This window comes from Dama dama, chromosome 14 (assembly GCF_033118175.1).
Source record: "Dama dama isolate Ldn47 chromosome 14, ASM3311817v1, whole genome shotgun sequence".
Classification (NCBI taxonomy): domain Eukaryota; kingdom Metazoa; phylum Chordata; class Mammalia; order Artiodactyla; family Cervidae; genus Dama; species Dama dama.
The window spans coordinates 27,164,999-27,176,987 of NC_083694.1; positions in this window are offsets into that span (position 1 = coordinate 27,164,999).

The following is an 11,989-nucleotide window of genomic DNA, read 5'->3' on the forward strand; positions in this document are numbered from 1 at the left end:
GGGGCGCGCCACACCTGGGGAGAGTGCGCCCACCAAGCCCCTCGCTGCCTGGACTGCTCTGACGGGGAAGGCACAGAGAGCAGGCGCAGCTTTTCGCTCCAGGCTTTTGTGGAACACCCTAGGGCTGGAGCCTCGCGCAGCGCGGGGCGCGCTCCATATAGAACAGCCGGGAGCCTGAGCAGCGCAGACAGAGAAAGCAGCGTCACCCCTCCCGGCAGCCCCAGCCCGTCCCCGCGGCGCAAGCCCGTCACCACAGCGTCAGCCCCTCCCGGCAGCGCCAGCCCCTCCCGGCAGCTCCAGCCCCTCTGCCCCGCAGAGCGACAGAACTAGCTACCTGAATAAGAGTCCACCTCCGCCCGCCTGTGTCAGGGCGGAAATGAGGCTCTGAAGAGACCGACAAACAGAAGCCAAATAAACAAAGGGAACCGCTTCAGAAGGGACTGGTGCAACAGATTAAAACCCCTCTAGGAAACATTGACTACACCGGAGGAGCCTGTAGATATCGAGAAGCGTAAGCTGGAACGAGGAGCTATCTGAAACTGAGCCGAACCCACACTGACCGCAACAGCTCCAGAGAAACTCCTAGATATAATTTTACTTTTTTCTCTTTTTTTATTTTTTTCTTTTTTCTTTTTTCTCTTTTATTTTCCTTTAAAATCCCCTATTACTCCCCCATTACTCCCTAACTTTCATTACCATAGACTTTTACGATTTTTTAATTAGGGGGGAAAAAAAATTTTTTTTTCTTTTTTTCTTTTTCTTTCTTTTTTTTTTTTCTTTCCTTTTTCTCTTCTATTTTCTATTTTTCTTTTTCTCTTATTTCTTTTAAAGTCCTCTAGTACTCCTCTACTACTCCTTAATTTTCATTTTCAATACACTATAACCTTACAAAAAAAAAAAAAAGAAGAAAAGCCCTATTTTTAAACCGAAGATTATTCTCTCCCAATCTTGACTCTCTGTTTTCTACTTCAGAACACCTCTATTTCCTCCTTTCCCCTTCTCTTCCCAATCCAATTCTGTGAATCTTTGTAGGTGACTGGGCTACGGAGAACACTCTGGGAACAGACAGCTGCGTAGATCTGTCTCTCTCCTCTTGAGTCCCCCTTTTTCTCCTCCTGTTCATCTCTATCTCCCTCCTCCCTCTCCTCTTCTTCATGTGACTCTGTGAACCTCTCTGGGTGTCCCTAACGGGGGAGAATCTTTTAGCCATTAACCTAGAAGTTTTCTTATCAGGGCTGTATAGTTGGAGAAGTCCTGAGACTACAGGAAGAATAAAACTGAAATCCAGAGGCAGGAGACTTAAGCCCAAAACCTGAGAACACCAGAAAACTCCTGACTACATGGAACTTTAAGTAATAAGTGACTGTCCAAAAGCCTCCATACCTACACTGAAACCAACCACCACCCAAGAGCCAATAAGTTTTAGAGCAAGACATACCACGCAAATTCTCCAGCAACGCAGGAACATAGCCCTGAACATCAACATACAGGCTGCCCAAGGTCACACCTAACACATAGACCCATCTCAAAACTCATTACTGGGCACTCCATTGCTCTCCAAAGAGAAGAAATCAAGTTCCACGCACCAGAACACTGACGTAAGCTTCCCTAACCAGGAAATCTTGACAAGCCAATCGTCTAACCCCACCCACTGGGTTAATCCTCCACAACAAAAAGGAACCACAGACCTCCAGAATACAGAAAGCCCACTCCAGATACAGCAATCTAAACAAGATGAAAAGGCAAAGAAATACCCAACAGGTAAAGGAACATGAAAAATGCCCACCAAGTCAAACAAAAGAGGAGGAGATAGGGAATCTACCTGAAAAAGAATTTAGAATAATGATAATAAAAATGATCCAAAATCTTGAAAACAAAATGGAGTTACAGATAAATAGCCTGGAAACAAAGATTGAAAAGATTCAAGAACTGTTTAATAAAGACCTAGAAGAAATAAAAAAGAGTCAATTAAAAATGAATAATGCAATGAATGAGATCAAAAACACTTTGGAGGGAACCAAGAGTAGAATAACGGAGGCAGAAGATAGGATAAGTGAGGTAGAAGATAAAATGGTGGAAATAAATGAAGCAGAGAGGAAAAAAGAAAAAAGGATCAAAAGAAATGAGGACAACCTCAGGGACCTCTGGGACACTGTGAAACGCCCCAACATTCGAATCATAGGAGTTCCAGAAGAAGAAGACAAAAAGAAAGGCCATGAGAAAATACTCGAGGAGATAATAGCTGAAAACTTCCCTAAAATGGGGAAGGAAATAGCCACCCAAGTCCAAGAAACCCAGAGAGTCCCAAACAGGATAAACCCAAGGCAAAACACCCCAAGACACATATTAATCAAATTAACAAAGATCAAACACAAAGAACAAATATTAAAAGCAGCAAGGGAGAAACAACAAATAACACACAAAGGGATTCCCATAAGGATAACAGCTGATCTATCAATAGAAACCCTCCAGGCCAGAAGGGAATGGCAGGACGTACTGAAAGTAATGAAAGAGAATAACCTACAACCTAGATTACTGTGTCCAGCAAGGATCTCATTCAGATATGAAGGAGAATTCAAAAGCTTTACAGATAAGCAAAAGCTGAGAGAATTCAGCACCACCAAACCAGCTCTTCAACAAATGCTAAAGGATCTTCTCTAGACAGGAAATGCAGAAAGGTTGTATAAACGTGAACCCAAAACAACAAAGTAAATGGCAACGGGACCACACCTATCAATAATTACCCTAAATGCAAATGGGTTGAATGCCCCAACCAAAAGACAAAGATTGGCTGAATGGATACAAAAACAAGACCCCTATATATGCTGTCTACAAGAGACCCACCTCAAAACAAGAGACACATACAGACTAAAAGTGAAGGGCTGGAAAAAAATATTTCATGCAAACGGAGACCAAAAGAAAGCAGGAGTCGCAATACTCATATCAGATAAAATAGACTTTCAAATAAAGGATGTGAAAAGAGACAAAGAAGGACACTACATAATGATCAAAGGATCAATCAAAGCAGAAGATATAACAATTATAAATATATATGCACCCAACATAGGAGCACCGCAATATGTACGGCAAACGCTAACGAGTATGAAAGAGGAAATTAATAGTAACACAATAATAGTGGGAGACTTTAATACCCCACTCACAACTAAGGATAGATCAACTAAACAGAAAATTAACAAGGAAACACAAACCTTGAATGACACAATGGACCAGCTAGACCTAATTGCTATCTATAGGACATTTCACCCCAAAACAATCAACTTCACCTTTTTCTCAAGTGCACACGGAACATTCTGCAGAATAGATCACATCCTGGGCCATAAATCTGGTCTTGGAAAATTAAAAAAAATTGAAATCATTCCAGTCATCTTTTCTGACCACAGTGCAGTAAGATTAGATCTCAATTACAGGAAAAAAATTGTTAAAACTTCAAACATATGGAGGCTAAATAACACGCTTCTGAATAACCAACAAATCATAGAAGAAATCAAAAAAGAAATCAAAATATGTATAGAAATGAATGAAAATGAAAACACAACAACCCAAAACCTATGGGACACTGTAAAAGCAGTGCTAAGGGGAAGGTTCATAGCATTACAGGCTTACATCAAGAAACAAGAAAAAAACCAAATAAATAACCTAACTCTACACCTAAAGCAATTAGAGAAGGAAGAAATGAAGAACCCCAGGGTTAGCAGAAGGAAAGAAATCTTAAAAATCAGGGCAGAAATAAATGCAAAAGAAACTAAAGAGACCATAGCAAAAATCAACAAAGCTAAAAGCTGGATTTTTGAAAAAATAAACAAAATTGACAAACCATTAGCAAGACTCATTAAGAAACAAAGAGAGAAAAACCAAATTAACAAAATTAGAAATGAAAATGGAGAGATCACAACAGACAACACTGAAATACAAAGGATCATAAGAGACTACTACCAGCAGCTCTATGCCAATAAAATGGACAACTTGGATGAAATGGACAAATTCTTAGAAAAGTATAACTTTCCAAAACTGAACCAGGAAGAAATAGAAGATCTTAACAGACCCATCACAAGCAAGGAAATCGAAACTGTCATCAAAAATCTTCCAGCAAACAAAAGCCCAGGACCAGATGGCTTCACAGCTGAATTCTACCAAAAATTTAGAGAAGAGCTAACACCTATCTTACTCAAACTCTTCCAGAAAATTGCAGAAGAAGGCAAGCTTCCAAACTCATTCTATGAGGCCACCATCACCCTAATTCCAAAACCAGACAAAGATGCCACAAAAAAAGAAAACTACAGGCCAATATCACTGATGAACATAGATGCAAAAATCCTTAACAAAATTCTAGCAAACAGAATCCAACAACATATTAAAAAAAATCATACACCATGACCAAGTGGGCTTTATCCCAGGAATGCAAGGATTCTTTAATATCTGCAAATCAATCAATGTAATACACCACATTAACAAATTGAAAGATAAAAACCATATGATTATCTCAATAGATGCAGAGAAAGCCTTTGACAAAATTCAACACCCATTCATGATTAAAACTCTCCAGAAAGCAGGAATAGAAGGAACATACCTCAACATAATAAAAGCTATATATGACAAACCCACAGCAAGCATCACCCTCAATGGTGAAAAATTGAAGGCATTTCCCCTGAAATCAGGAACAAGACAAGGGTGCCCACTGTCACCACTACTATTCAACATAGTGTTGGAAGTTCTGGCCACAGCAATCAGAGCAGAAAAAGAAGTAAAAGGAATCCAGATAGGAAAAGAAGAAGTAAAACTCTCACTGTTTGCAGATGACATGATCCTCTACATAGAAAACCCTAAAGACTCTACCAGAAAATTACTAGAGCTAATCAATGAATATAGTAAAGTTGCAGGATATAAAATTAACACACAGAAATCCCTTGCATTCCTATATACTAACAATGAAAAAACAGAAAGAGAAATTAAGGAAACAATACCATTCACCATTGCAACAAAAAGAATAAAATACTTAGGAGTATATCTACCTAAAGAAACAAAAGACCTATACATAGAAAACTATAAAACACTGATGAAAGAAATCAAAGAGGACACAAACAGATGGAGAAACATACCGTGTTCATGGATTGGAAGAATCAATATTGTCAAAATGGCTATTCTACCCAAAGCAGTCTATAGATTCAATGCAATCCCTATCAAGCTACCAACGGTATTTTTCACAGAACTAGACCAAAGAATTTCACAATTTTCAAAAAACCTCGAATAGCCAAAGTAATCTTGAGAAAGAAGAATGGAACTGGAGGAATCAACCTGCCTGACTTCAGGCTCTACTACAAAGCCACAGTCATCAAGACAGTATGGTACTGGCACAAAGACAGAAATATAGATCAATGGAACAGAATAGAAAGCCCAGAGATAAATCCACGAACCTATGGACACCTTATCTTTGACAAAGGAGGCAAGGATATACAATGGAAAAAAGACAACCTCTTTAACAAGTGGTGCTGGGAAAGCTGGTCAACCACTTGTAAAAGAATGAAACTAGAACACTTTCTAACACCATACACAAAAATAAACTCAAAATGGATTAAAGATCTAAATGTAAGACCAGAAACTATAAAACTCCTAGAGGAGAACATAGGCAAAACACTCTCCGACATAAATCACAGCAAGATCCTCTATGACCCACCTCCCAGAATATTGGAAATAAAAGCAAAACTAAACAAATGGGACCTAATGAAACTTAGAAGCTTTTGCACTACAAAGGAAACTATAAGTAAGGTGAAAAGACAGCCCTCAGATTGGGAGAAAATAATAGCAAATGAAGCAACAGACAAAGGATTAATCTCAAAAATATACAAGCAACTCCTGCAGCTCAATTCCAGAAAAATAAATGACCCAATCAAAAAATGGGCCAAAGAACTAAACAGACATTTCTCCAAAGAAGACATACAGATGGCTAAAAAACACATGAAAAGATGCTCAACATCACTCATTATTAGAGAAATGCAAATCAAAACCACAATGAGGTACCATTACACGCCAGTCAGGATGGCTGCTATCCAAAAGTCTACAAGCAATAAATGCTGGAGAGGGTGTGGAGAAAAGGGAACCCTCTTACACTGTTGGTGGGAATGCAAACTAGTACAGCCACTATGGAAAACAGTGTGGAGATTTCTTAAAAAACTGGAAATAGAACTGCCATATGACCCAGCAATCCCACTTCTGGGCATACACACTGAGAAACCAGAATTGAAAGAGACACGTGCACCCCAATGTTCATCGCAGCACTGTTTATAATAGCCAGGACATGGAAGCAATCTAGATGCCCATCAGCAGATGAATGGATAAGGAAGCTGTGGTACATAAACATCATGGAATATTACTCAGCCATTAAAAAGAATTCATTTGAACCAGTCCTAATGAGATGGATGAAGCTGGAGCCCATTATACAGAGTGAAGTAAGCCAGAAAGATAAAGAACCTTACAGCATACTGACGCATATATATGGAATTTAGAAAGGTGATAACGATGGCCCTATATGCAAGACAGAAAAGGAGACACAGAAATACAGAGCAGACTTTTGAACTTTGTGGGAGAATGTGAGGGTGGGATATTTCAAAAGAACAGCATGTATACTATCTATGGTGAAACAGATCGCCAGCCCAGGTGGGATGCATGAGACAGGTCCCCCGGCCTGGTGCACTGGGAAGACCTGGAGGGATCGGGTGGAGAGGGAGGTGGGAGGGGGGATCGGGATTGGGAATACATGTAAATCCATGGCTGATTCATATCAATGTATGACAAAACCCACTGGAAAAAAAAAAATAATAATAATAAAAATAAATTAAAAAAAAATAAAAATTTATTATGAAATATTTTTGCTTACATACCCTGTATTTCATCTACTCTTAGGCACCATCGTCAGAAGTATCTTTTTTTTTTATTGGTCGTGCTGTGTCACATGCAGGATCTTAGTTCCCTGGACAGGATCTTAGTTCCCTGACCTGGGATTGAAGCCATGCCCCCTGAAGTAGAAGCATGGAGTCTTAACCACTGGACATCCAGGGAAGTCCCAGAAGCATTATTGTTTTACACACCACAGAGAAAGATAATAGCCTACCATGTAAACTATGGCACAAAGATATTTTTCTTACCACATTAATTATGAGATGCACTTTGATTTCAGAGAGATTAAATTTTTTAAGATGTGTGCTTTAGAACCCATGAAATAAGGTACATAGTATACATGTGTGGTTGCAGAGGAGGCAGGCATATACAGGCAATGTATATAGGCATATATAGGCAGGCTGGATATAGGCAATGTACTAAACAAGTGTAATAGTCTGAGTACCTGGGTACTTGCCCTTGGTACAGTTGTAGCCCTTTCTAGCCCTTTCGAAATTTTCTCCTCCTGTAGTGGTCACCATCTTGTCTTTTTTTTGTTTGTTAGTTTGTTTTTTAATGTGGTACAATATACATAACATAAAAGTTTCCATTCTAATCATTTTTAAATGTACAATTCAGTGGCATTAAGAACATTCACATTGTGCAACTATTATCAGTATCTATCTCCAGAACTTTTTCATACTCCCAAACTAAAGTTAAATAAGCTGAGTTAAACAATACTTCTTCATTCTTCTCTTCCCTAGCCTTGGTAACCACTGTTTTACTTTTTTTCTCTATAAATTTGGCTACTCTAGGTATTTCACATAAGTAGATTCATACAATGTTTGTCCTTTGGTGACTGGTTTACTTTTACTCAGCATAATGTCATCCAGGTTCAATCTTGCTGTAGTCTGTGACATAATTTTCTACTTTTTAAAGGCTGAATAATATTCTACTGCATGTTTACATCTTATTTTACTATTTATTTATGTATTCATCCATTGAAGAATGTCTGGGTTGTTTTCACCTTTCACTATAGTAAACAATGCTGCTATGAACACTAGTACATAATAGTTGAGTCCCTGCTTTTTTGTGTGTATATACCCAGAACTGAGAATTGCTGAATTAAATGTTATTCTAAGTTTAATATTTTGAGGAATTGCTGTATGGTTTTCTGCAGTGGCTGCACTATTTTACATTTTCACCAGCAACACACAAGGGTACCAATTTCTCCACAGCAACATTTGTTTTTCTCTGTGTGCTTGTTTTAACAGCCATTCTAAAGGGTATGACTTCCATCCTGATTTTGAATGTGCAACTCTTTGGTTCTTCTTTATCATCGTACTAACTACATCTACCTCTAAATAATACATTGTTCAATTTTGCAAGTTTTAAAACTTCATTTCCAGAAGAGTCAGGAGGAGTAGGATGTAAATCACCGAGTGCAGGCCCCAGCGGCAGTGATTCCTGCCTTTTTGCAGGGAAACTGGAGGGGTGGCTTTTGGGGGCAGGAAGCAGTAGGTGGTTCTCAGGATTCTCAGGTGGGGGCCTGAGAATCCTGTGCTTATTAGCCCTGCAGCCTCACTCCCAGGGGCCTTTGCGGGATCTCCTAGAACTCAGAAAAGGCAGACCATGAATGAAGACGCTCAGCTGCAGTGGGCTGAGGGATGCAGGGGAAGGGAAGTGGCGGCGTCCACAGCCGGAGTCTCTCACCACCGCGGAACACGACAGAGGAGCCGCTCCACCCACGCGTGCCATCTGCCGCGTGGTCACCCTTCCGCCTCGTTCTATTGATAGGCTTGGGGAGAGTGTTCCACCTCAGCACAAAACAAGTTGAGTCCAGTAAAACTCTGGACTCAAAAAGTCTGGAGCTCATGGCACTCAGAGTCTTACCGTCAGGGCAGGAGTTAGGGCCAGGGCTTCCCGGCCCTTCCAGTGTGCCCCGGAGCCTAAGGCATGGAGCTAGATGGGAAGGTCAAAGGCATTCTGAGACCAGGTGCTCAGAGGGAAAACAGCACGTGCAGTATAGCTCAGTGGAGGGAGAGTTCAAATCCTGACTCCTCCACTTACCTGCTGTGTGACCTGTGGCAAGTTACTTAACTTTTCTGAGCCTTGCATGTCTCAGCTGTAAAGTGGAGATTCCCATTCTATTTGCAGATCAATTTGAGGACTAAAAAAGATAATGTATGTGAATTCACTAGTACAGTTCCTGCTGCATGTTGTTGTTTAGTTGCTAAGTTGTATCCAACTCTTTGCCACCCCCATGGATTATAGCCAGCCAGGCTCCTCTGTCCATGAGATTCTCCAGGCAAGAATACTGGAGTGGGTTGCCATTTCCTTCTTTAGGGGATCTTCCTTTCCCAGGGATGGAACCCCCATCTCCAGCTTTAGTAGGTGGATTCTTTACTGCTGAGCCACCAGAGAAGCCCTCCTGGTGTTTAGGAAGTACTTAATAAAAAATAACTACGTTCCTATAATGGAATGCCACTCAGTAATAAAAAGGTTTAAACTATTAATACAAGCAGCAACCCTACTTCCTGGGAGACACTCCCCCCCCCCCCCGAGTCCACCCATGGTTGAGGGACAGGCTACAGGGTAGAGGGGTATCATTGCACCCCTTTGATTTGGCAGTTTCAAGCAGGTGTGGGAGTTCTCTGGACCTCCTTGCAGCTGTGCTTCACTTGCTTTGTTTATGTTTCGACATACCTGTCGTGACCATGGCCACCCTGCATTCACAGTGGTGGTCACTGAAGTCATGATTCTAAGGCAAGAGGGCATCAGAGAGGGTGGGAGGCAGAAGGGACCTATCTGATTCAAGCTCATTTTTGCTCAAGGGAGAAGAGGCCCAAGAAGTGGGGAGCCACTCATGGTCCATGGCTGGCTCCTTCTGCTCCTCCTCCAAGCAAAGGCTGAGCCCCCAGTGCTGTGCACGAGCATGGACCCTGGGTTTCTTCCTTGAAGACTTTTGTGTGAACCCTTCTTTCCCTGGCTGGCCACTCTTCTCCCTGCACTGATCCTTGCCAGGTGAGAAGGGCAACTGACCCCTTGTTGGGCTCAAGGGCTCATGTAAAGTCCCTGGAGTGCTTCCAGAGTCATGTGTGTGTGTGTGTGTGTGTGTGTGTGTGTGTAGGGGTGCGGGACACAAGGAGGTTTGGAAGACTGTCACAACCATGTTCCTAATCCCCAGAAGTCACAGGATCCTTGGCACAGAGCTTTTGCCGCAATCTCCAGGGCTGAGCACGTAGGCCTGAGGGTGGCCCGTGGACTGATTTCATCTGGTCCACGCAGCCATTGGTTTTTGTTCTAATTGCGTTAGTTGCCAAATGGAAAAAAGGAGTGATTTTTAAACAAAACTCCAGATATGCAGCTTTTTTGACAAACTGATAAATCTAGCATCACTACATCCGCCTTGTGGAAGGAGAGTGGTTGTCTGGGGTTGAGTCACAGCTGCTTCTCTAATAATAGTGATAATAATGCTGATGATGATCTTAATAATAATAACAATAACTAACACTTGGGGAGCTCTGCTGATGTGCCAGGCATACTTTGCATGCAATTCATTTATCACGTCCCCCAGGACCAACTTTGCCTATTTAGAGTCTTGGCCCGACGCCTATAGGCTTCAGTTTGTAGCCCTGCTCCAGAGGAGGAGGAAGAGCTTGGAGGGAGGAACCTGGGGCCCTACTGCATCTTTCAGGCTGCCGCCCTGGGCTAATGGGAGAGTGTATCTCCTTACTGCTGTACCAGCCCCTTTCTTGGCCCATTTTAATCTCATTTCTGCCACTTGGCAGCAGCCATCACACTTCACACTACCTTGTCTCACTGCCCACTGTTGCTTCCAAACCCCACCAACCTTTTTGATTGGGTTTTCAGGAGGTTGGAGGAGCACCTTGATCAGGGCCAGGTCAACTTGCTAGATATAACAGCACCAGAAGACTCAGGGAGGGGTGGGAAGGCTTGCTGGGTGTTGGTTTATTATTTCAGGGAGCCTTGGGAGGTAAAGTCTTGAGGAAATTTCTCGTTGGAATGTAGCCTTGAGTTTTGCAAAGCATCTGATGAAATGCCTCAAGTCGTTACAGCCAAGCTGAAGAAATGTGGGCAAGTTGATGGTGGACTAAGTGGATTTAAAAAAATATAGTTGATTTACAATGTTGTGTTAGTTTCAGGTAGGTGTACAGCAAAGTGAATCAGATATATATATATATATATATATATATATATATTGCAGGCAGATTCTTTATCATCTGAGTCATCAGGGAAGTCTATGTATATTTACAGTATATGCCAGTGACTATCACTCTGATGGAGATCAAGTTCATCATGGTACATTGTTATGGAGAAATGAAGTACGAAGGCATAATCTTTTCCCCAGTTAAAACAGGTGTGTGCCCTTCTCACGGGCAAACACTAGAATCTGTTATCTCCTGGGTCAAAGGGAGATGGCAGGTGGAGGGTCACAGGGTCTCAGCCCCCCGTGGACACTCAGGGATGCGGCTAAAGCCAAGATCCCTGGATGAGGAGAAGAAAAGGAGAAACAATTGTGATGAAGGAAAACAACTGGAATTAGAGGAGGAAGGGGGCAGGCGAAGGTGATGTTGACTAAAAAGATGCACAATATGAGAGATTCGAGCTCAGTTTTATTTGGGGCAAAATGAGGACTGCAGCCTGGGAGACAGCACCTCAGATAGCTCTGAGAGACTGTTCCAAAGAGGCAGTGGAGGAAGGTCAAAATATAAGATTTTGGTGAAAGGGGAGTTCAATGCACTCAATCGCCTATTTAACAAAAGATTTTCTGCTAGTCACGAGGAGCTGATGTCACCATGAAGGGATTCAGCGCTTTTCTAGATATGAAGAGATGCAAGGATTAGGATCATGAGATCAGTTCCTGAAAATATCTGTCTGAAGACCTGTTCTACCAGCTTCCCTAAAGCACAGAGTGCCTCACTCTCTACCCTGAACTCCTTCGGAGGATGCTAAAGTTCAACAGCTGCAGCAGCACAAGAATCAGTCTCTGCAGAAGCAGATGGCAAATGCCCTTGGCAAGCACCAATTTGTAGTTGACAGTGAGGGGCAGGGAATGAGGGAGGCATGGAGGGTC